The following is a 27,110-nucleotide window of genomic DNA, read 5'->3' as shown; positions in this document are numbered from 1 at the left end:
CAATTCATCCAAAAAATCATACACCATGATCAAACAGGATTCATTTCAGGGATGCAAAGCTGGCTCAATATATGCAAATCAATTAATATAATTCATCACATCAACAAGAGCAAGGATAAGAACCACATGGGTATCTCAATAGATGCAGAAAAAGCATTTGACAAGATCCAACACCCCATTACAATGAAGGTTCTGGAAAAAATAGGAATCCAGGGAACCTTCCTCAATACAATAAAAACTGTATATGACAAACCTACAACCAGCATTATCCTTAATGGTAAAAAACTAAAGCCATTTTCTCTTAACTCAGGAACAAGACAAGGATGTCCACTTTCTCCACCTCTCTTCAAGTTACTATTAGAATGTCTACCTACAGCAATAAGACAAGATGCAAATATAAAAGGGGGCCAAATAGGGAAAGATGAAGTAAAACTCTCCCTCTTTGCAGATGACATGATCTTGTATTTAAAGAATCCCACAGACTCCACTCCCAAATTACTCAAGCTGATTCAAAACTTTGGCAGAGTAGCAGGACATAAAATTAACCCTCAAAAATCAATCATTGTTCTGTATGCCAACAATGAGGAAAGCATGGATGAAATCAGGAAAGCAACTCTATTCGTAATAGCCCCACAAAAAATAAAATACCTATGAATTAACTTAACCAAAGAAATGAAGGACCTCTATGATTAAAAACCTGAAAAAGGAAATCAAAGCAGAACTTAGAAGGTGGAAAAATCTCCCACGCTCCTGGATTGGAAGGATCAACGTCATGAAAATGGCAATACTTTCCAAGGCTATCTACAAATTCAATGTGATATCTATCAATATTCCAATGTCATTCTTCAAGGAAATAGAAGAGGCAATCCAAAAATTCATATGGAACAATAAAAGACCCCTAATAGCAAAAATGATCTGAACAGAAAGAATAGTGCTGGAGGAATATCAATACTAAATTTCAAACTCTACTACAAAGCCATAGTAATCAAAACAGCTTTTTACTGGCACAAGAACAGACCTCAGGACCAATGGAATAGAATTGAAAACCCAGAAATGAACCCACAAACCTATAGCCATCTAATCTTCAAGAATGGAAGAAAGACAGCCTCTTCAGTAAATGATGCTGGCAAAATTGGTTAATCACTTGTAGAAAACTAAAGCTAAATCCTTATATATCACCCTGCACCAAAATCAACTCCAAATGGATCAAAGACCTCGAAGTAAAGGCAGACACCCTGAAAACATTACAGGATGGAATAGGAGAAACCCTAGGTCTCCTTGGCATAGGCTGAAATTTCATAATAGAGACCCAGAAACACAACAAAACAAAGAAAGGTTGGACAAATGGGATTGCATGAAATTGCAGAGCTTCTGCATGGCAAAGGACATAGCTAGCAAGATCAATAGAAAGCCCACGGACTGGGAGAAGATCTTCATTAGCCATACAATAGACAAGGGTCTCATATCTAAAATAAACCTGGAACTCAAAAAATTATATCCCCCAACAACAAATCCTCAAAGAAACAACTGCCCAATAAATAAGTGGGCGAAAGACTTAAAGAGAAACTTCTCTGAAGAGGAAGAAGGATGGCCAATAGACACATGAAGAAATGCTCCACCTCCCTAAGCCATAAAAGAAATGCAAATCAAATCAACACTGAGATACCACCTCACCCCAGTTAGAATGGCAAAAATCAAGAACTCTAATAACAACAGATGCTGGAGGGGATGTGGATAGAAGGGAACCTTAGTACATTGTTGGTGGGAGTGTAAACTTGTTCAACCACTTTGGAAAGTACTATGGAGTTTCTTCAAAAGACTCCACATAGAGCTCCCCTATGACCCAGCAATCCCACTTTTGGACATTTACCCAAATGATCACAATAAAAGACCATACTATAGCTACCATACCTTTCTTGACTGGATCACTTGCTCTAATGCAGCATTGGAGCTCACTGGATTCTATTCTTGATCTATGATTGTAGTTGATTCTTAAGAGACTTTTTATTCTCTGTTAGCTGGGAAGACCAGTCCACTATACAGAGAATTGTTTTGAATTTTTAAAATTTTATTGTCAAGGTGACAATAAAAAGAGGTTACAGTTACACAAGTGAGGTGGTTATTACATTTCTTATCTAACTTGTTACCCCTCCCCTCAATTTTCTTTCTCTCTCTCCCTCCCCTGTAATTCCCTCCATCCAAATTGTACAGATAATTTCAAACATGTCTTGTGAATATCGATGTTGCATAGGTTCCCCTTTTGTCTTTGGTCTCATATTTTGTTGTTCCCCTTCCCTTCCCTAGTTCAGATAAACATACCAAAATTGAATGCAGTGACAACAGGAGTTGAGCCATAGGGGGAAAGCACAAAAGAAAATAGAAATCACAGAATACATTGAGAATAACAATAACAAAGAAAACCTCTTGTGTCCATGTCTTAGAGTTCATTTCACTTAGCATCATCTTATATGGTCATATGTACATAGCTATTGAGCTATTCTTCTCATATGCTAAGATTATCCTAGATGTATACTAATTATTACAAATAAGGGAGACCACAGGACCTATGATTCTTTGGGTCTGGCTTACGTCACTTAATACGATTTTTTCCAATTCCTTCTATTTCTTTACAAATGGGTCACTGTCATTCTTTCTGAGGGAAGCATAGAATTCCATTGTGTGTGTGTGTCTGTGTGTGTGTGTGTGTGTGTGTGTGTATCACATTTTCTTGATCCATTCATCTACTGAGGGGCATCTGGGTTGGTTCCAAATCTTAGGTATGGTAAATAATGCTGCAATAAACATAGTTGTGTTAGTAGCTTTTGTGTGGCCTTGTTTGTGGTCATTTGGGTCAATGTACAGGGAAGTTTTGACTTATAATTACCTCATGCAAAGGATTTCTCTTATGTTCTATGGATCCAGTGGTACTCACCCAGCCTCTTTCATTCCCACCGTCATTGGCTCTGTTCAGGCAGACATGATTTCTCACCTGGTCCTTTGTAATAACATCACAATTGCTCTTCCTGCCACCAGCTTCCCTGGCCTCCATTGCTTTTGCCATAAAGTCAGAGATGGTTTTACTCTAGTCTTTAACATTTGAAGGCTGCTTCTTGTCATTGAATACAGCCCACACTCCCTTGTCCAGCATAAGGTGGCATTTACAATCTGTGCAGAGTTGAACTTTTCCAATCTCATTTCTGCATCCTACTTCCTGCAGCTGTACTCCAATTTCACTGTGTTTCCATAATTCCATGTGCACACACAGGATCGAATTTGCTTTTCTTCTCTTTGCTGCACTTTGCTCTTAATACTCTCCTGTATGGCACAGATTCATTACAAAACTGCTTGTATCAGAAATCATTCAAATATTTAGGCTAGGACTCTGCCCTTTTTCCCTGCATTCTCATGTTTCTGATAGGCCAGCCAGGTCAATAGATCAATGGTTGGCCTGCATTCACAGCCAGTGAGCACTAAAGAGACTCAGGGAATGCTTGGGTATGTATGAAGGTATTGTCCTTTGTTGTTGGATTTTAATTCAATCTTTACTCCTCCTCCTTCTTCCTTTACTTCATTAATTAATTTTTTAGTTTAGTTTTAACACCTCATAGTATAAAAACTGAGGATATGTGAAGCTATTTGATGGCCTGAAAACATGCCAAGAATGTACACTATGTTTCTTTTTAAAAAAATTTGTTCAGAGGCATACTTTATGTAATAGTCAATGATTAACAGAGTTAAGGGAAGGGAGATGTATTTTCACCTTATGAAGGGAATTGTATAAACCACTACAGCCTGATCAAATTGATTTGCTATTGTATGAACAGCACATGCACAAAATTGCATTTGAAACATGTCATGACTTGAAGGATTAAAAAAAAAGCAACCCACATCTGGCTTAGTGTGTGATGGTTCTGATGGGGACACTTCTACAGATGGAGTTCACATTGCTCAATCACTTGGCAATTCGTTCATTTTCAGAAACATATACCTTGCACTAAAAAAGAAAATGCCCAGCTTATTTGATTAATTCTTCAAGGTCCTATTCGAAGTCTCCTGTTTTTGTGTGCAACCTCCATTTCTGGAAAACAGGTATAACTAGTTATTCCATCTTGTGTATTGCCACAGCACCTATAAATACCTCTCCTCTGACACTTAACTATATCAACACACATATTTATCTGTTTCCCTAAATATACATTGAGCCCTTTGGGGTCAGAGATCGTGGCTTATTTATCTTTGTGTCTCTAATACCCATCAGAGAGCTTGACCCAGAGCAGATGTTTGGCAAGTACTTGTTGGAACAAAATAAAATATTTACTATAGTTCTTCATTGAAACTCATAAAATTTGCACTTCCTTCCTCCCCAGATACTTAACCATCTTTGTGCCGGGAAATTGATTCAGAATAATCAAGAGAAAAGATGACGCTATCTAGAGCTGTTCCTGAAATGAAAGATAGCTCGATGACTTTCATGTGGCTCATTTCTTGCAATGACTCTCATGTCAGAATCACTCACAGCCTAAATTTGAATTCTAAATTATAATTTTTCAGCCCTGGTCTTGCCTTCCTACTCTAAACAAGTAACTTCCCCTGTGGACATAAGACACTGCCCATTCTCTTTAAAAATTCTCCTCTTTCATAATTTTTATGAGGATACTCTGTTCTAATGCTGTAGTTCTTTTTTTAATATGTATTTTTTGTAAAGCTACTGTACAGAGGGGTTACAGTTACATGAGCAAGGTAATGAGTCCATTTCCTATCAAGTTACTGTTCTTAAATGGCCCTTTTTTCTTCTGCTGGTCCTGAGATTTGAACTCTTGGCCTGGGCACTGTCCCTGAGCAAGGATAGCCACAGCTCTACTTCCAGTGGAGTTAGGAATCTCATGAATTTTTCTGCCCCTGCTGTCTTCAAACTGCAATCCTCAGATCTCAGCCTCCTGAGTTGTTAGGATTACAAGCTTGGGCCACCTGTGTCTGGCATGCTTGCTCTTTCTTTATTTCTTAGTGATCCATCTTACTGTTGTTCATTTACTGTACTCTTCTCATTCTGTAAAGGTTTTACTCAGCAACTATGCTTTCTTTTGTTTTGGGCCTTGAAGTCAGGGTTCAATTCTCCCATTACTCCTTATGATTATTCTTATCTGTTGAGGATACCTGTTCCTCTTGATCCCCCACATTTATTTCCTTTGTTCATAACATACTCCATTTCACCTTTCCCCAAACCATGGTCCATGGTCTTCTTCCACCAGTTCTTCTAAAATGAGCACTGATGGTGCCATTCTCTTCCTTGAAATCTGACAGTAGAGCAAACACAAATTCTTTAGCAATATACAGAAGTCTCTTCATGCTCTAGGCCTTTCTGTGCCAGGTCTTACCTCCTATCCTTAAGTTCTAAATTCCAAGTGGAAAACATTCTGGGTTCCTTAAACTTCTCTGCCCACTCCATCTCCTGTTGGTTATTTGTGGCTCGTGCCCTGGGAATAGCCTTGCTTCCTATGTTTCTCCTGGCTGAAGTTCCCTTCCTAAGTTAGTGAATTGCTTGTGCTTATTCCACAAAAATTTATGATTACATGTCTCAGAGGCAGGGCTGTGGAAATAATTTGCCAAGTAAGAGAATTTTTGTCCTTCCTCTCCTGAAGTTTAGATTGTTGGGGGGGGCAATAATTAAAGTGATAATTACAGTGATACATATGTAATTACAAGCTTGGGCAAATGCAATAAGGATAAGTAAATAGTACCGTGGTTGGATTGACCATGATAGAAATCACCCTCCCCCCACAGTAATTGTCAAATTGCCTTGACAGCTAGGCTGTCATCTCCTTGAAGGCAAAGGACTTCTAGATTATTTCTTTTTTTTTTTTTTTTTTTTTTTTTGGGTCCGGTCATGGGGCCTGAACTCTGGGCCTGGGCGCTGTCCCTCAGCTCTTCAGCTCAAGGCTAGCTCTACCACTTGAGCCACAGCGCCACTTCCGGCTTTTTTCTTTTTGCTTATGTGGTGCTGAGGAATCGAACCCAGGGCCTCATGCATGCAAGGCATGCGCTCTACCACTGAGCCACCTTCCCAGCCCTAGATTATTTCTTTTTAGATTTTCAGTGATCGGAATTTGGGCCCAGGAAGGTGAGGAAAGGATGTTCCCTGAACTAATGAAATAGCTGGTCCTTATCAAATGTGCAGACTGGGGAGAAGTTGGCTGTCCCTGGCAGTGGTTTTGGCTGGTGGTGTGAGTGGGTAGCCTATACTAGCTTGTGAAGTCAGGGAAGGAGTTCCTCTGAGATGAAATGAATTAATTGATCTCTAAAGTTCCTGCCAACTCTAAATATTATGATAGGTGAGCTACCTGTGGGGTTGAATGACTGATACAATATAACATCTTATATACTTTTCCAATAGACTATGCTACACAATGTGTTCTGTAAGTATTTACTGCATGGCACTAGGAGAATCTAGGTGCCTGCCTTCTTATAAAGGTTTTCTTTGTTGCTATCAGAGTAACTCGTAAGCCATGAAGGTGGCCTACAAATGGATTTGGAGATGATGTAATAATGACACACTAAATAATATAGCTTGGAGACTCAACAGCTATGACTAGTTCTATTTTTTAAACATATGCTTTGTTCATTCTAACATACCCCACACATCTTCCTAAGATTACCCTTTATACAATTTAAGGCATCAAAATCGAAAACGAGGCAAACGGCAATCTTCTGAGCAGACATTAAAGTGGAAAATTAGGTGCTATTTAACAAGCCAACTCATTTTCTTCTTCCCTTGCTGCTGTCTTCACCACGGAAGCAGATGCTCCCTGGATCTGACAAGCCTTGAAAACCCTTTGTTACAGCCCGAGACGCCTGATCCCAGTCCAAGATTGTCTGTCTTCGTGCCCAGAAGACTCTGTCCTTCTTTTCTTTGAAAGGTGCTTTTCCACGATGCGTTTGTGACTCCCCGTGTTTGGCCATGGAAATGAAGATGACTTAATAGGGAGGGTTGGGGGTGGGGGGATGAGGGTGGGGGATGGTTTTCAGCGCTTTTTGTGTTTTTACTTGTTATGGCTGAAGTTTGCCTGCTTTGACATGGTGGCTAAAATGTGCACAGCATTTCTGCGCCATCCGCAAACATATTTTCAGCATGCCTGTTTTCATGAAGAAAGTGGAGGAAGCAAAGCTTGGCACTGTGTTGATTGGGGTGTGTTGGGGGGGGGGAGACCATCTGTTTCACATACACTCTGTTCGGCTGACGTGCAGGGGAGAGAAATCTGTGAAATCACAGGGAGGAATTTTTATTTCCTTTTAACATGTTAACTATAGAATGACTTGGGTAATGGGCTTAAGGGACAGCACCCTTGTTATTAATTGACCATCTTTTTCTCCACTTCAACCCCATTTCAGTAGCTCGTGGTCAGATGGCTCTTTATTGATTAGGTCATTCCTTTGGCTCAACAGCAGCAACGAACGATGTCATCGTTCTTATGTTCCTGGCGGGAAGAGGAGGGATACAGCGTGCTACTTAACATCAGATTTCAGCGACCAAATGTGTCAGTTAGCCATGCTGCGTTTCCACACTGGGAGCGCTGGGGGTAGAGTTGTAGCCGACTTTGGAACTTGCTCTGCCGGGGAGCCATGTGGTTAGCTTCTGTTTAGAGACTGGTTCTGGGGATTGTTGCCAGATGCCACCAGAGTGACAGTTTCTCCTCACTCACACAGATCGATACATCATTCCATGAGGGGCTCTGACATGGATCTCCACTATGAAACTGAAGATTTACGATCGGGAGAGTCTGAGTCATTAATACCAAACGTGTCAGCCTTCTTTAAAATTGGTTACGCCAATTACCTGGTGATTCCAATTAAAGTGGTTACTTAACACTGGTTGTTCTAACTAAATGTGTTTGATTAAATGGAAATCCTCTTTCTCTTGGGTTAGTTTTTGAGTTGGATGAGAAAATGTGAATGTTCTGGGAGAGAGAGAAAGAAAAAAAGGAGCACAAACACAGAGTGACAGACCAACAGAATAACAGACAGACAGGAGAATCTTGTTGTCTGATATAAAGGAAGACTTGTTTAAAACTCCCCCCCCCCCCACTTCAGCCCTCCCTTTTGTTTTGCACAACAGAGAAATGTTAGTAGAGATGAAATCTAACTTAATGTTACCTGATTTCTGGTCACAGAAGTAAGCAGGTACTGCCAAGTAAACTCAATTTCTGCCAGAGAATGTGTGTCCAGGAGACAGAGAACTGACTGATTTGAATGACCTCCAAGAGAGGCATGCGCGTGTTTAGGCTGTCCTCCAAGCTGTGGAAAGGCTGCTCTGCTGGGAGACCCTGGAGAATTCACAGACTTACTCCCTGTGGTGCCTGGACACCAGTCCATTGCTGCACTTGGCCCCTTTCCTTCCCCCCAAGAGCTGAAATTTGGGTGCTTTCTTAAACCCAGCTCTCAGCTCTTTGTTGTCTGAGGGGGAAAAATTGTACAGAGATAAATAGACCACCTATTGTTTAGAAAACTATACTGAACTATTATCAAAATCTATTTCTATAATCTGAAAAGCAGGTGGAGAATTTACCAAGTTAATGTCAAGGGTGAAGAATGGACTTTTGCAATTGAATTTCAACAAGCAGTTTTTTCTTCATCCGAAAAAAGAACAGCAACAAAAATTGGTATTGAATATGAGGGGAAAAATCTTGAAGTTCACCAAAAAAAAATATAGATATCATGGAGTCTCTGTGTTTGATGATCAGGATGGAGAAAAAAAAAAAAAACGAATCAAAGAACAATGACCAAGGTAAAGTTCTAAGTGAAGTAAGCCAGGCCCAAAGAAACAAACGTCCCATGGTTTCCCTTATTTGCAATAACTAGTATATGTCTAGGACAAGCAGAAAAGGTCAAAAGCTATGCACATATGACCATATAAAATGATGTTAAGCAAAATAAACCCAAAACAGGGACACAAATATCTTTTTTTCTTTCTTGCTATTGTTTTTAACGTACTTATAATGTACTATATGATTTTTTTTTGTTTCTTTGGTAGTTCTTCCCCCATGGTATAACCCGTTTTCCACTGAATTTGATTCCGGTGTCCTGAATCTTGTATATACACTTTTCTAATTTGGGGAGAGGAAGGGAAAAAAATACTTAAATAGGGATACAGGTTGACCCATTGTAACAATGAGATGTACAAGACACTATGTTGAAAATGAACTTTACAACTTTGCCAGGGGTGGGGTAGTTGGGGAGTTGGAAAGGAAGGGATAGTAGGGTAAAAACAAAAGAGGAGGCAACAATACTCGATAGGAAATGTTCTCATTATCTTACTCATGTAACTGTAACCCCTCTGTATAGTAGTTTTTAAATTAAAAAGTATTTAAAAAGTTCTTGTCTGCAAGTTGCTTACTGTCTTTCACATATGGTCTATGAAGCAAGCCTGTGAAATTGTTCTGATCCCTATGATTAGATGCTACTCAGAAGAGAGAAAGGAGAACTGAAGTCCACCTAGTTATGGACTTTTCTAGGAGGAATGTGTGTAGGTCATCTCAGAGTTGAGGTTGCTTAGAACCATAATTTCCAAAGCAGAAGAGATCAATTGGTTTTTTGAGAAAGGCAATGATTGGTCATCTAGAATCCCTGCTGCAAAAGATAGGGAGAAAAAAGAAATGACATTAAATAGAGATGTTCAGTTATGCTGTTCATGCCAGACCTCAAACACTTCTTATGAAGACATCTGCTTATGGAGACTCCGGCCTGCCTGACTGCATTCCACAGGATGGTGGCTTTACTCTTCAATCCAGAAGCTTGGGTTGTTGAAAAAGGCCAGCAGAAACCATGTACTGGTTCTCTGATATCTTTTCTCACTGTTTTCTCCTTGAGAACCAATCCTGAATACATTGGAACCATTTGATTTTAAGCAGAGCTTTGCTATGTAGTTACTCTGGCAGGGGAGACGGAGAGATGGGATTTTTTTTGTTGTTGTTACAGATGTTGAGCAAATGTACCTTGTGATGTGAACCCATAGCATATGGAAAACACAAAAGGACAGTCTCTGATGCCTGGCTACCAGGAATAATGCAATAGCCACCCAATTCTACAATCAACAAAAGAAGGCCCGAGGTACCATCTTTATTCCTGGGAACATCAATATCAACTCCTTTCTTCAGTGTTCTCATCTTTTTTGGTGATGGAGTAGAAGGTACAAGTTCCAGACAAAGGAAGTTTTGGATTATATTTCCCCAATTGTTGTCTGCCTAAACATTTGGGAAGCAGACCTGGCAAAAATGAGCGATAGAGGGGCTTATTGTCTTTAAAGGAAAAGATAAAATTTATTTGGCTAAGTACTCATTCCATGGCTCCCTGGATACATAAATATTTCATTTTCTTCTTTAATTTCATTTTTAAAAATTATCATCATCGTACACAGAAGTTGCCATCGAACAAAGCAGTTTATGAATACAACACATCTCGATCGACATTCTCCCCTATCCATCTCCTACCCATCTCTTCCCTCACTCTTCTTAATTTTGTGGGATATACATTGGATTCTTGACTACATCTCCCCTAGCTTCCCCTCTTCATTTGTCCACCCCCTTCCCCTTGACCCCAACCTATCCTTTCAAGTACCCACTTTCTGAACTTTGACTTTATCTTTCTAAGGATTTACACTGTTGATTTCTCCCTTGAATCTACCACATTTCAGTTAATACATTGGTATACACTTGCATACCTCTCAAATGTATGTACTTATAAGTTGATAAGCTCACTCTAGCTTCCACAAATAAGGGAAAACATGGTTTCTTTGTCTCTCTGGCCTGATTTACTTCACTTAACATATTTTTCCCCAGGTTTTTCCATTTCTTCATGAATGGTATGACATCAGTCCTCTAATGGATGAATTAACATCCATTATATATCCTCTTGATCCATTCATACAAAAAGGAAGCACCCTGAGCCACAGGCAACCCTGATTGGAGAATGGTGGCCAAAGGTGGCATTCACACGGTGCTAGTTAAGTGGCCTGCTGCTCTACATTTTCTGTCTATGCTGTTTTCATTTGCATTTCATGCCTTCATTCAGCTTCAACTATCTATTTTAGCTGCCATCTCTCCTACATATTTAGTGTACATTGTGAGTTATATTTTTGAGAAGAGGCACCCTTATGTTGGAGGCTTTGAGTTGTCACAACACAATTAAAGCAAAAATTGACTTTGCTGCCTTTGAAAAGTATCATTGTCTAATTAAAGCTAGAAATAACCTGTTTGATCAGATTTCCCACCATCGCCTAATCCTGCATCTCACTATCAGAATTCAAGTCTCATGACTAAATGTAATAAAAATTCTCAGATTTATCCAAGCAGACAGGTTTTCCAATGTGGGTGAACACCTTGCAGTGTCAGTCAAAATATACAAGACATATGTAGCTTAAAATCTTTGCTATTTCAGTGATTTCGTGAAAAGAAGTCAATGATCTAGTGAGTTTCCACTTATCTATTCCTCAGGTAAAGTTCATGTACCCTGTAATTGCATTGGCTCAGGTTTCTATCATGAATTGGGAGAACAATTTTAATATTTGAACAAAAGCATTGGATCCATGATCTGGAATTATTCAGTAGACTTCAAAAGGCACAGAATGTTTCCAGAGTTTCTCATCATTTCTCTTCATGTGTCAGGGGGTGTTTTATCACATGTTAATATTCAATGAAAATTCACTGGTAGAAAGAAATCTTTACCAATTAAATGGCTAAGCTAACGATTTCCTAATCTCTATTGCAAATACAAAAAAAAGAAGAAGAGGAAGAAGAAGCAAGCCACAGAGAAATCATCCAATTAGTCTGACAGAGGAAACTGTAATACTCTGAGGGCCGATTAATTGTCTCTTAGAGGATGCCTGGAGTTTGCTATTTGATATTGATGCTTTGAGCTTCTGATATATGGACAACCTTTTCAAAACCATTTTGTCTTTAATCACTTCCCTTTTGTTCATTTACCAAGGGTAGAATCCTGAATCTTAGGGCATCTTTCCTTTCTTTGACATAGTAAAAACTTTTAGCTATTTAGCCATTTAATTCAAGGAATAATGTTCTTATTTTTTAGGTTACATGCATCGAGGGAGTTGATAGTAAGAGATATTATATGACGATGACTCTGGTTACTGAGCCTAATGAGACTGTTAGGGTTAACATGGGATCTGTGTTCTGTCATGCACCTTACCTTGCTCTAAAATCCAATGGAGCTAAGAACCAAGGTTCTCGCATGTAGTTCTAGCTTCTCAGGAGGCTGGATCTAGAGGATTGTGATTTGAAGCCAGCTGAGGCAGAAAAGTCTGTGAGAGTCTTTCTGCAAAAGAACCAACAAAAAGCCTGGCTGGAGAGGTGATTCAGAGCACCAGTCATGCAAGAAGGTTAAGCCAGTATGGAATCTTGAGTTCCAACCCTGGTCTTGGCAAATGAAAAAAATGCAATAAAAATTTTAAAAAGAGAACAGAATGAACAAAAGAAAATAGAACACATAAAGTGAAATAAATAGAATAGGATAAAATAAAACACAATAGAGAGGCTTACGAATGGGGCAGACATTGAAGACTTGCCAGTGCTGATTGAAGAGAAGGTAGTTAAGATGATAACAATGGTTGGGTGAGCATAGAGACAACAATTCTGTGTATCTTTTGGCTTCTTCTTCGTGTGTCAAGTCAAATCACTGTTATCTAAATGTCTGACACATGGGTTTGTACTGAAGTAAAGAGCCCAGGTCAACCTAACTTCTCATAGCCATTCTTGGGTGTTTGTTGTCGTTAAGAACAAAAACAAACCAACACACAGCTTTGGTCAAGCTCAGGTCTTTGAGACAGGAGTCCACCGCAGAGTGGGACTCGTCAATGAAAACTCCCAATTTGACCTTTCAAAATGTGGCTTCTCTGTTTTCTTACACGAGTACCTCAGAGATGTATTTATATCCCAAGAGGAAGAGCAGAGAGGAAGAGACTCCACAACCATCTTAATTTAGAATGCATTTGTGAAGGCCCATGAAAATTTTCCTGCTTTGGTATCTTATTAGTGAGAACTGGGTGCTAGGGATATTCCTAGAGCAGGAACTGAAATTGACTTATGGATAAAGACTAGCGTAGAGACCCAGCAATATCTACCACTGAATGAGTTAAGCCCAACCACAGTGATGCATTTAGTTTTCATCTGAAATACATGCTAAACAGCAGCTATATGACAAAGAAGTAGAAACCATCTGGCTATTTTACTTACTATCATCGTTAGATTCCCTAGGATGATTCTTTGATATCTAAGTCAAGATGGCCTAAATATTTAATAAATTGCATCTGGACCCAAACGAGTTGTGCTACATGGTACGTATAATAGGATATGATGTGACTACTAGGTCAACTACTGCTTTATGCAGAAAAAAAGGGATGCCTTTGTTCAAAAAAAGCAATGTACTTATTACTTGACTTATGAAATGTGACCTCTCTGTACAACAACTTAATAATAATACAATTATGTTAAAAATTAGTGCCACATCAAAACCCCCTAATTCAGTTGATTAAATTAGTGATCACTTCCTCTCAGAGATCTGTGGGTAGCTGATTAGTCTGGGCTATCCTGGGAGCTTTGTTGTGCTCTGCCTGTCTCTCATCCTAGTGCAGGGAACAGCACACAATCCTTACGGATATTCTTGAAAGGGGCAGGTAAGGCACCAGAGAACAGCGACCATGTCAGCATTTTTCAAGCTTTTGCTTACATCATGCTACTGGCATCCATCCCATTGGCCAAACTGGCTCTACCACCAAGCTCATAGACAAGAGCTATGAGCAAATACATCCACACACACAGTGTGGACATTTTTGAAGGTGAACCTACATTGCAGTGATCATGACACCAGCTCTACAGTGAAGATTGAAATGCAGTGATTGCTCCGGCATAGCCAAAATAACATGGTATCACTTTCACCATGAGTTGGAAAAACTCATGGTAGAAAGGGAGTCTCGGAGTCTAACTTTATCTTTTTGATGAATAAATGTACTTGAAGGATTGTGGGGAAAAACTAAAAGCTACTTTCTTGTTTAGGGGGCATTATAGACTTTCAGTGCAAATGTATCTGGCTGCTGTATAATGAATGACTTGCAGTGGGACAAAGAACATCATGCTTCCCAAGTCAAGGGACTCTAGCATTAGCACAGATATTCATTCCAAAAAATCTTTATGCAATAAAGAGGTAGTTGGGAAAAATAAGCTCAATATTATATAAATGTACCAATGCCTTAGAGTTCTTTTTTTTTTAATTTTTACACAGGGTAGAACACATTTGAAAAGAGAAAATCACCCCGAAGCTTGGTGCTTGCCTGATACTGAGATTTATGATATTTCAGGCTGAGGATAATGCCTTTCCTAAGAAGCAGTATGCTCTCCCATGATTGTCAGCCTCTTACACAGCTTGTACTGTATTGGAGCCAACAGAAGCACCAAGCCTGGAGCATGTGGTCCAAAGCCTCTTCTAGAGAGGAGTAGTCAGGTATACTTGTGACACGTCTCAAGTTCCACAACAACTGAGAAATAATTATAAGAATAAGAATAATAACATTTCTCCAACCCTTCAGGCACTTTACTACATGAGGAAAATAGTATTATTTGTTTTTTTGTCATAGATACAGCAATAGCTGCTTTGAACATTTAAGCAATTTCCCTAAGATCACATACTATATTTATTTAGTTAAAAACTGAAAGGATAGCCAGGCGCCGGTGGCTCACGCCTGTAATCCTAGCTACTCAGGAGGCTGAGATCTGAGGATTGGCGCTGCTCAAAGCCAGCCCGGGTAGGAAAGTTCTTGAGACTCTTGTCTCTCGTGAGACTCTTGGCTCAAGCGGTAGAGCGCTCGCCTTGAGCTGAAGAGCTGAGGGACAGCACCCAAGCCAAGAGTTCAAGCCCTACGACTGACAAAAAAAAAATAAAAACTGAAAGGATAATATAATATGCAAGCTCAGATAGAAGATGTAACTAATATACTTGCCTGTGTGAATTTAAAAAAAAAACATCAAGGAGGATGGATATGTCTGACTGCCATTAGAAACATATTAAGTTTTTGTTTGGGAAATTCTATAATCTATAACACCAAAATAAAGAGAAAATTATAAATCTGGTACTGCTTCTTAAGAAAAGGGAATGACACTGAAGAGATCCCAATGTGATTTTTTTTTTTCGGAGAAAAGTGAACAAATTTCTAAAGGAAATGTAGCCCAGAAATGCTTTCAAAACTCAAGATGCAAATTCACGTTCCAGGTTCACGTCCTCACTTGAAGAGGAAGTAGTGTCTGAAAGCCCATAGTGATGACCTGTTGCATTATGATAGAATTGTGAATGCTCACAATCTGAATTGACTTTTGCAAGAGGAGGAGAGAGAAAGCGCTGTTGTCTAGAAGGATGGATGTGCGCTGTGAACTGAGCGTATATGATCCATGAAGTCAAGAGGAGCTGAGCTGGTTGATCAGCTAGGGCACATATTAAATTGATAGTGATTAATTAGTTTTATGTCACTTTGATGCTTTTAGACTTGTTCATGGTGTGGTTTTCAATTATTTTAGTATTATTGGAAGAGCTGAGATTAGACCATAGTTATTAGAATTAGATGAGTTACCATATTTGCAGAGTAGGATAACCTTTGCTATTTTCCTTTCACGTGAGCAGTGCCATTTGCAAAGAAAAGAAAATGAGGTATTTGGAGCAGATACAAAAGCTTAACAGAGGGCTAGATTTTTTTTAAAGCAGGATCAGATAAGCCCGAGGCTCAAGATTCAAGGAGATATTTGAAAGGGCTGCAGAAATTCTTATTGTCACTTGCTGTCCTCTTAAAGGTGGTCACACTAAGACACACAAGGAAGAAATGAACTTCAAAACTTCTGAAAAATAAATAGGATGTCACATCCTGGGGAACCCTTATATGAACTTCAGAAAACACTGTCCCTGTGATAGCACATAATAAAAGCACATCCAAGCCATGTAAGTGTAAAATAAAAGAGCAAGGAGAGACAAAGAAAGGGTTTTGCTTCACAATAAACCAATGTCAATCTCTGACATGAATTCTACCCTCATTCCTGTATTCTCATCCTGCTAGTTAATCTTGCTTTCCTCTGCACAGTTAAAATACTTTCCCCTCAGTTTATAAATAAAGAGTAATCTTTATTATTTTAAGGAAAGAAGCAGAGAAAACACTGCCATTGACGTTATGACCCATCTGCTCTGACAACAGGGGAAAGAAATCACACTTCTGGAGAATATTCTCTGTTCTGAAATTTCATCCAACAAAGGCTACAATTCCCAATAAAACTCATGACTGATTTCTTGATTGCTAAGTCCATCTTTTAACAGCTTACATAACTTCTATTTTTGTCTTACCTTGTTCTATTAGAATGTAAGCTTCATTGTCCTGTAAGTTTTCATTTATTATTGGGTTTCCCCCTTCCCTCACTAATATACTCTTTGGATTTTAGAATAATGCTTAGCCAAAACTTTATTAAACAAGTAGATATGTAGATGAGATGGGGGATGTGGTTTAGGTGGTCATTCTTTCCCTCCTCCATCCAATGCCTTCTAACATACTTAGCAGAATTCATGGCTAGATACTAGTCATGTCTTCTGAGTCATGATGATCAAAAAAAAATTCACTAGACAGCTGAGATCTAGAGGAAGCTAACTTAGACAGAAAAGTTTGCAATACTCTATCTCTAAAAATAACCAGCCAAAAACCTGGGTGGTGGTGTGGTTCAAATAACAGTACTGGACTGGGAATATGGCTTAATGGTCAATTGCTTGCCTAGCATGCATGAAGCCCTGGGTTCAATTCCTCACATAAATAGAAAAAGCCAGAAGAGTACTAACCTAACCAGCAGGAAACCCTGAGTTCAGAATTCAATACTGGCAAAAAAAAAAAGTTCCCTAGGGGATATAATCCCTCACTCCCCCCTTTTCCTTGTCAGTGAGAATTACTGCTCTAGATGAAGTAATTAAAATTAGTAAGACTGTTTATATTGAGTAATATTAGCTGCCTTTGGTTAAGTATTAAAGAGACAAAGTCAGGGAAAAATTAACTGGTTTATAAGCAGAAAGGAGCGATAACAGAAAGGATGTACGTTTGAGGATCCAGGGCTTCGAAAGGTGAATTATTCTTAAACCTCAGAGAGTAAGAGATAAGTTTAAATAATACTTTGAGCATCAAAGGCTCAGGAAAACTTCTCAGAGAACAAAGAGATTTATCCCTACAAAAGAGATCAGATAAATAATGTGATCTTTCCCCCTCTTATTTCAGATTGCCTGAAGGTATTCATCATTTTACTAAAGGAGAGTAGCAGGGACTGTAGAAGAAAATAAACCAATTCGGCTTGGGAACTATGACTAAGAATAAACTTGGGGTATGTTTACTGGCATATGAAATGGATTGACAGCAAATAGATTGGAAAATTGCTGAGCTTTTTTGTTGAATCAAATTGCCAAAATCATAGTGATATTGCCCTTAAATAAACTTCTCTTTCCCAAGATTGCATAAGCAGAAAAGAGATCAAGCAAGCTCTTCTGTCTCCAGAGACCAGAGATGGCACTGTCCCATGAATGGACTTCAGATGTATCCAAGAATAACAGAAAAGGGAGAAGTTAGAGCCAGGAGCCCTGGAGAGGCATGGGCAATATCATGCAGATAAAAATCAAAGTTTCATTGAAGAGGGATTACTTCATTTTTATTGAAAAATTTCATTAATATCTATGCATATTATACACATATATTCATGTACAGAGACAGACAGATGTATCCAGTACTTTGAGTGTGTGTGTGTGCATGTGTGTCAGTCCTGGGGCTTGAACTTAGGGCCTGAGCACTGTCTCTGAGCTTCTTTTACTTAAGGCTTGTATTCTACCACTTTTTTGGCTTTATTTGGTAGTTTTGGGTGGCGGTAAATGTCTCACAGACTTTCCTACCTGAATTGGGTTTGAACTATGATTCTCAGATCTCAGCCTCCTAAGGTAGCTGGGATTACAGGTGTGAACCACTGGTGCCCTGCCAGTGTTTTATATTTCTCAATGTACAGATTCTATTCGTGTATTTTAAAATTTTATTCTTAAATATTCTATATTTTGATGTTATCATAAATATTTATCAGTTTTGTTAATGGTAATAGATAAATGTAGCTCATTTAAAGACCAGATATTGGTTTCTCTGTGTTGATCATGTACCTTGCAACCTTGCTTAATTAACTAATAAATCATTTTTTGGTATGTTTTCAACATACCTGATTGTGACTTTTGCTGAGTATTGTTTCTGTTTTTCCCCTTTGGAGATACTATGGTTTGGAACTCAGAGCCTCATACTTAGTCCTTTTATTTTTTTGGTGCTGGTTCTGGAGCTTGAATTTGGGGCCTGGGCACTGTTCCTGAGCTTCTTTGGTTCAAGGCTAGCACTCTACCTCTTGGACCACAGCTCTACTTCCAGCTTTTTTTTTTTTTTTGGTGATTAATTAGAAATAAGAATCCACAGACTTTCCTGCCCTGTCTGGAGCTTTGAACTATGATCCTAAGATCTCAGCCTTCTGAGTAGCTAGGTTAACAGAAGTAATGCAGCAGTGCCCAGTTCCTAGTCTTTTTCAGCTTAGTTATTTTTGAGATAGAGTTTCATATTTATGCTAGGCCAGCCTGGACTTCAATTCCTTTATTTAAGCTTCTCACTTAGCCTGGATGGCAGGTGTACAACATCATGTCATCATTTTTATTGGTGAAGATGGGGTCTCAAGAACTTCTTCACTGGGTTGGATTCAGTTTCAAAAATGTATAGGATTGCACACATGATTTCTTTTTCCTCTTTTTTTGCAGGGGGGTGGTGGGGAGAGAGTCAGTGGTGGGGCTTGAACTCAGGGCCTGGGCACTGTCCCTGAGCTCCTTTGCTCAAGGCTAAGGCTCTGCCACTGTACCAGTTCCAGTTTTTGAGGGGTTAATTGGAGATAAGAGTCTCACAGGCTTTCCTGTCCAGGCTGGCTTCAAACTGTAATCCTCAGATCTCAGTCTCCTGAGTAGCTAGGATTCACAAGCATGAGCTACCACGGACACCATTGTTATTTTGAGGGATCAGTATGTAATTTCTACTGTGAAAGTCTGATAGAGTTCTTGGAGGTCAAACTTAGAGAATGACAGGCATCACGACCGGTTCCATGACTCTGTCTGCTTGTAGTTTTTATAGCTTAAGCATATCATGTTGAATTTCCAAAAATTCAATTATAGTTAAAGTTTTTTACCCTAATCCTGATTCCTATGGAAGTCCCTGATTGGGGCTTTCTGTTTAGGAAGTTGTGTTTCTCTGGAGCTGTGTTTCAGTGTGTTTAATTTCTGAGAGATAGTTCTGTTGTGTGGCCTCACTTCTCCTTTGGCTCTAAGAAGTACTGAGGATTTTTTTTTTTTTCGGTCGTGGGGCTTGAACTCTGGGCCTGGGCGCTGTCCCTCAGCTCTTCAGCTCAAGGCGTGCTCTCTACCACTTGAGTTACAGCACCACTTCTGGTTTTCTGGTGGTTTATTGGAGATAAACCTGCCCAGGCTGGCTTTGAACCGCGATCCTCAGATCTCAGCCTCCTTAGTAGCTAGGATTACAGGCGTGAGCCACCAGCGCCCGGCTCTGAGGATTTTTTTTGTTATTATCCTTATTACTTGTTAGGAAGGAGTGGCCTCATTTCATCTGCTTACACGTCAGACTCTTGCTTCATGTACTTCAAATTCTGTTTTAGATGATTGTACATATTAGCTTATTATGCTTTCCTGATGAGATTATTAAGAAATATCTTAATTCCTGGCATTTTTGCCTTATTTTAAACTGTACTTTTCTGTTATTCATTCAGCTATGCAATATTCTTATGTTTATCATATATCTATATCTTTTCATTCATTTGCTTGCTTATATATTTATAGTAACAAAATTTTCATAGATAATAGAGAGTCAGTTCTTTCTTTTACATCCTTTGACAGTCTCTGCCTTTAATTGTAGTTTTAGGCCCCCTTTAATTAATTTCTTCATCAATAAAGATGGGTTCAATGCAACTTTATTATCAATAAGGATGAATTCAATTCTTTCATTTTTTCTTCTGCTTTCATTTTCTTCTTAAAGTTTCTTATTGGAATTGGATTTTATTTCAGTATTGGATTATTAAATTCCTTTTCGAAGGATGGATTTATTCATTAGAATATGCATCTTACATTTTACAGGCTCCTTTGAAATTATATTTCATCCATTTTCACATTATATTTTACCTCATCCTCACAAAGTGGGAGATTCCCCATGACTGAAGTCTTCTAGCCTATCCCCTCCATCCTCTGTGCCATTAATAATTTTCTGTAGTACTTGTATATATTCTATCAATTGGACATTCATTTGCATTTGCTTATTCTTCTTTTACGTGTCCAGCAATTTTGCAGAAATGAAAGCATTCAGCATGTGGAAATTAGGCTCATGCAATCTTATTTTCAATAATATAGTTAGCTTCAAGATTTCTTTTTTTTTTTTCTCAGCCCACACAGGAAGTGTCATCTCAGGCTTCAAACCCTTAGATGTGCCAGACAAAACTCACATATTCACAATGGAGAGAACTTCCATGCCGCTCATTCCTCAGCGCCAGAGCTGAATGTAAGCTCCTTCAGTGTGTGCAGTGGGGAGTTTTATTTCTGCTTCATTACATATCATCTGGAAGATTCCTCACCTCGGCCAGGGCCTGGGTTTGTCTCTTATCTCCTGAGTTTCCCAAGCCTAAGAAAATGAGTGCTCATTTTCCTCTGCTGGGAAAATGACCTGAGCTACATCTCTGTTCACACTTTATTTCTAGTTCACAAATGTGCTTCTTTAAAAATATTTTATCTCCATTTTTTAAATTTTTGTCTTTATGTTTTCAATGGAAGAAATGCTACTTCTTTAATAGGGATCTAATCCATAGCAGAGCTGGAAATAGAAATCAAATCAGCTTGCTACATTATGAGTCAACAAATCAAAATTTGCAGTCAATTTTAATCATAATCTCAATAGAGTAAAAGGACCCGCCACACTAATTTATACAAATAATTGTTGAGTATCCAGGTTTAGATGTTTCAGACTGGTCTGGTTGTCTCCTCTGGAAGAAACGATATAGATTACAGAAGGTAGATTTCGCTTGTAATCAAGTTTTGTTCATAGAAAGATTAAAAAGGAAGTATGAGGACTTCTCCTATTCTCACATGCCTTAGTTATGATTGTCAGTACCTTCTCAGTTTTCAGGCTGACCATCATGGTACTGCAGTGCTAATACACCTATTGGAGGTGCTATAGCGTATCTCCCACAGAAAAGAAAACTTGGATACTAAGGTTGAAGGAGAAGTGAATCATAACTTCAACACAGTTGGCTCTGTAGCTGATACCAAATGCCAAGGAATCAGAGAAAACATGCCAGCTATCCAAACCAATAGCTCTTGCCAAAGTGAGTGCTTTTCCTGTTAGTCAGAACCACTCTTCTGTTTCATGACAGGAACATACAAAGCCCTAGGGAAAGTCGACAAAAAGTTTTAGAGGAAAATTGGTGGGATACTATAACTGCATTCTTATGAGCTACAGAATCGTCCTTAGGCAACAAAATGACTAAATGACTACCCAAATAATATAAACCAGTACCATTTGACCATCTAGTCCCCTAGTGTAGGTGTTAGATGACTCATTTGTGCAACTCTCTATGGAGTTTTCAGGGAGACTGGCTCAAAGATCCTCCTCCCCACAGCCTCCAGACTAGATTCAGCCATAAAGCAGATGGGAAACTGCCAGAGGATATAAAGAGTCAACAACAACTGCTTTGCTAAAGCTTCTCCTTAAATATATAGTTCTATAGCTAACTTTGGTGACATACCGCAGGAGTCACAGTTACTTGGGAAGCCGAGGCAGGAGAAACTTTATGCATAGAGAAACTTTGTGTCAAAACAAATGGAATTCTAAATAATTCAGGAACGAATTAGTAGTTTTGAATATCAAAATTGGCTGAAGGATAGAATAAATCGGACTGGTGAATTGTTTAAGTGCAAAAATGCATTGAACAACAATAGTAATTGATAGAAGAATCTGAAGATCTAGAAATAAATATCAAGGAGACCAAAATTTATTGAAGAAGTGATTAGTTGTTTCTGTATATCTGTTAAAGGGATAATCAGTAAATATGGCCTGTTACCTTGCTCATGTAACTGTAACCCCTCTGTACAGTATCTTTAAAATAAAAATTATATATTAAAAAAGAAGCAAAGATCAGATATATAACCTAAAATTATAAGTGGTATTCTATTAGAATGAAAAATACACTAAAATATGGTTCAAGGCAACAACAGATCTGAAGATTGAGGTTCAAAGCCAGCCTGGGCAGGAAAGGCCATGAGATTCTTATCTCCAATTAATTACAAAAAACAAGTGGAGGTGTGGCTTGAGTGATATAGTGCCAGCCTTTAATAAAAAAAGCTTCAGGGATAGCATCTAGGCCCTGAGTTCAAGCCCCTGAACTGGCACAAAAAAAAAAAGAAAAAAGAAAGAGCAAAATCAAACAAACCTTCAGCATGTTAATCAAAATCATGTGTACATAAAATTAAACCAAACAGGCTAGATACTATGGCTTACCCTGGTAATCACAGCTACTTAGGAGGCCATAATCAAGAGTATCAAGGTTCAAAATTAACATAAGCTAAATGTTTGTGAGACTCCCATCTGAACAAACAGGTGGTTGATGTGATTAGTGCCTGTAATCCATAAGATTGTGGTCTCCGGTTAGCCCTAGAACAAGAAAACTATATTTGAAATATAGAGCAATAGAGGGCCGGGGGAATGTTTCAAGTAGTAGCACACCTGACTAACAAGTATGAAGCATTGAGTTCAGACCTGTACCAAAGAAAATGTTTGGATGTGGTCAAGTGGCAAAGCATATGTCTAGCTGAAAAAAAAATTCACCTCCCCAAAATAACAAAAGTGAACTTATCAGAAAGAAATGCATCTGGTATAATGCTTATAAATACGTTACTTAATATAAACTAGTCGAATTGAATGACATTCACGCTGGGTCAAAATAAATAAGTCAGAAAATTATATATACCTTTACATGCGTACATATCAGGAAATTCAAATACAGCTCATTTTCATAAAAGATAGAGACTTGTCAAGGTGCTCACTCTAGGCTGTTGACTTACTAAGGAGATGTAAGTTGGGGGTTACGTACTGTTTAGGCGGGATCAAGGTGATCTTCTATTCCAAAGTCAGCAATGTCATATTCCTGTGATTGGAGACCCCAGGCTGACCTGCAGGAGGTCCATGGCCCTCTCTTTCTGTGAGGCGAACATTTGGATACTGCCCCGTTTCTGTTTGCTTCTCTTTAAAAGTTTAACAAAAACTACAAAAACCTTACATTGGTAGTTTCTTTCTTTTTACAGCAGAAACTCATAATGGTTAGATGGGGAGGGTCCACTGTCAGAGAAAGGAGCTCAGCCCAGCATGCCTTTGATGTGGGCAGAGCTCTTTATGGAAGGTCTTAGTTCTGCGGATAGATAGAAGAGGAAGGGGACATGAAGAAGTCAGCTTTCATTTCTAGAGTAGAGTGAAGTAAATGTGAGTTTCAAAGGGGGGAACATTTTAAACCCAGATGAGAAGAGGAAAAACAGCAGGAATGGCAAAAAGGGTCCCAAGTTCCTAGTTGTCACAGTGGTTCTCGAGATATATTTCAATGCCCTGCAGAATGTGAATGGCCCGTGTGTGTGTGTGTGTGTGTGTGTGTGTGTGTGTGTGTGTGTGTGTGTGTGTGTGTGTGTGTCTTAGGACACTTAGCAGCCAGGTAGAAACTTGCTGCTTATTTTCTGTTAGAAGACTGAATTCTAAGAGTATCAGAGGTAAATCCCATGGTAGAAGTCAATTAACTTGAATTCACCTCTAATATGGAGATGCTATTTCCCCATTCAGCCCTTCTGGCTTTGAATTACTTGGAGAAAGGCATTTTGGGTTACATTATTTTCAAACATTGGCTTGTGAATAGAATGATCTTCTGAGCCATGCCAAGATTTCTTTTGTGAGAAATGTGACTAGGATTTCAGATTTTGAGAGATTTGAGAACTAAACCTGTGTCTGCCAAGTATTGGTCAGAAAACAGTTCATTAGATTAGATTTTCAGGAAAAAAATCTTAAGAATGAATATTACCAACCCAATTCTAGCTTTCTATGAGGCTGGAGAAACTGGCTATTCTGTCAAAATGGCTACTGAACAGAAGCATTGTATTCAGACAGGCTCTAGTATGAAATGATCCTCTCAGAAGGTTCAGTCTCCTCTCTTTGGTTCTTGTATTTCACTCTACCTGTGCACTTCTCTTTAGCTGGTGTCTGGATCCTGTGTTGTCTAAGTTATAACTGTACACAGTGTGTTGAGAGGTAAGACACCAGCATTAGAACAGGAGAAAAGAATGGCATGATCACTTTGCAAAACACATTGATCAACATACTGAGTGGGCTTACACATCAAATCTTTTGTAGGCCAATTTAATTATCTATAATGGAGAAAATGCTAAGTAAGACATTGTATATGCACTGCCCACACCTCTTCTACACATTTAAAGTCTAGCAGTAAGTTCCTTTTAGCATCAAACATTTCCTCTCAACTTTCACTGATAGTTCTCTGGTCAAGCCGATTTTTAATCTCCAGGAGCTGATGTCTCTTTTGATGGCCACTACCATTTTCTAATTCTAACTAGGCCTACCCCATCTATCAAATTTTTCAGGAAGCCATCTTTACCACTCTGTGTGTGTGTGTGTGTGTGTGTGTGTGTGTGTGTGTGTGTGTGTGTGTGTGTGTGTGTGTGTCTGTGTCTGTGTGTACTAAGGTTTGAACTCAGGGACTTTCATTCTTGCTTAGCTTTTTGCTCAAGGTTGACACTCTACCATTTGAGCCACACTCCTGGCTAACTTGAGAGAAGAATCCCTTGGATTTGTCTGACTTTTCTGGCTTCAAACCACGATCCTCAGATCTCAGCCTCCTGAATAAGATGATAGGGATGAGCCACCAGCACCCAGCCATCTTCACCATTACTTTTTTTTCCTTTTCTCAAACTCACTAATACATGATATATGTTTGTTTAATGGTGGTTGAATAGACAAATTAATGTGTAATCAGTGTAAAACTCAAATGGATTGCTTTCTGTTTAGAAAGTAAAAACAAAAGCAAACAAAAAAACTCACAAAAGTTAACATCCTCAATATTACCTTAATATCTATTTGGAAACTGGTGGAAATTCCACAAATACAGGTTCATGGCATAACTACTTGATAATTTTTAAGTAATCCCCTTTGTTTTTAAAACATGTTTGCTGACATACATTCCATCATCCATAAAGTCAACTACGAGGTATAGTCACAGTCTTATGCAACCATCACCGTGATTGAAATTTAGAACATTATCACCATGGAATGAAAGTCTTTACCCATTAGCAATCACCTTCCTACACCAACACCTTGTCCTCATACATCAGGAGCATCCCTGGCAATTACTGCTCTACTTCCTATTTCTATAGATTTGCTTATTTTAAACATTTCAACTAAACTAACTTATTATATTACATATGTAAATAGAATTCTATCTAGTACAATGTTTTTGATGCTCATCTGTGTACCTGAGTCTCATTCTTTTTGTGATTGGATACTACTTCATTTTAGAGTTTATCACATTAATGTATCATCTCCTCAGTTGATATACTTGTGCTGTTGCTAGTTTTTGACTATTATAAGTAATTCTGTACCAAGCAAACATCCATGTATATCCTTTCATTTCTCCTAGGAATGGAAATGGCCAGGCCATATGACAAGTATGGGTTTTAACATTTGAAGAAACCTCTAAATTCTTTCCAAAGCAGTTGCCATAGTTTATCTCCAGCAAAGTATGAGGAATCCAATTTGTACCACATCCTCCGCATCTGTTACTTGGTCTGTTTCATTCAATCGGTGGTGGGAGGTGCTGTCTCAGATTCGTGGCTTGCAATTTATTTCCTATATTGTGAATTATCTTTCCTTGATAATACCACTTGCAAAAGTTGGGGCTTTCTTTATTTTTTCAAAGAAATACTTAGTGTGACGTCCAAAAGATGATAGAGTTTCCCTATATTCAACAACGATTAGTTGCCTATTGTTAACTTATCACTCAAAGCAGGAAGTTTTACTTCCTAGAATTTTCAATGTGAAGGCAAACCAGAAAAGTATTTTTCACACATTTTTGTTCGCTAATGTAAATATTTGGGGCTATAAGGTTGTTTTAGAATATGGCATTATACATGATCACACATACCATTTTACTATTCTTAAGTTAAATATTGTTTTTATTTTCCTTTCTATATCTTATTAGCATGTATTAATTGTACAAAAGTGTTTCATTGTGATATGCACTGTATGCCTATAATGTACTTTGATCAAAGTCACCCATCAATGTTACTCTTTCTTAACCCTTTGCCCTCCTCCCTCACTTTTAAACAGGTATTGGTGGGTTTCATTCTGCTACTCTCACAAAGATAATTTTGAGTATCTCAAGTGACAAAAAGATTAAACTAAGGAAACATTTTAAAACTTGTCATATACAAGAGAAGTACATATTACAAATGGCAAAGACACAAGAAGTGAAAATTATTTGGAAAACTCAAAATTATTACCAAAAGAATTTGGTAAGTGCCTAGGCACCAAATGAATAAGCAGAAATTAGTGACCTCCATGTAAGAAATCAGACAGTCAATAATGGCAATAATAGTCAATAACAGCAATAATAGCAATAGAAAAATAATCTACAAATACTTGTATAGAAATTAACCTAAAATGTATGTTTTATAAAGAAGGCATGAAAATACAGTAAGTTATCAAAAAGAAAAATATTTTCATATGTGGAAATTCAAGATAGCAATAATATTAATTATATTTAAGCTAATTTATAAATTTGTAATGGCCTAATGAAAGAAATCAACAAGATTTTGTAAAACTTAGACAAACAACTTCATAAGTTGAAAATTGAAAATCCATGCAATGTAGAGAATGAAGAATAATAATAAAAATCGAACATCATGAGATATTTAAATGCATTAGAAAGCTTTAA

Source organism: Dipodomys spectabilis, unplaced genomic scaffold (genome assembly GCF_019054845.1).
Source record: "Dipodomys spectabilis isolate Male_0828 unplaced genomic scaffold, ASM1905484v1 ptg000002l, whole genome shotgun sequence".
Classification (NCBI taxonomy): domain Eukaryota; kingdom Metazoa; phylum Chordata; class Mammalia; order Rodentia; family Heteromyidae; genus Dipodomys; species Dipodomys spectabilis.
The sequence above is the reverse complement of the archived record's forward strand: the minus strand, read 5'-3'. Positions refer to the sequence as shown.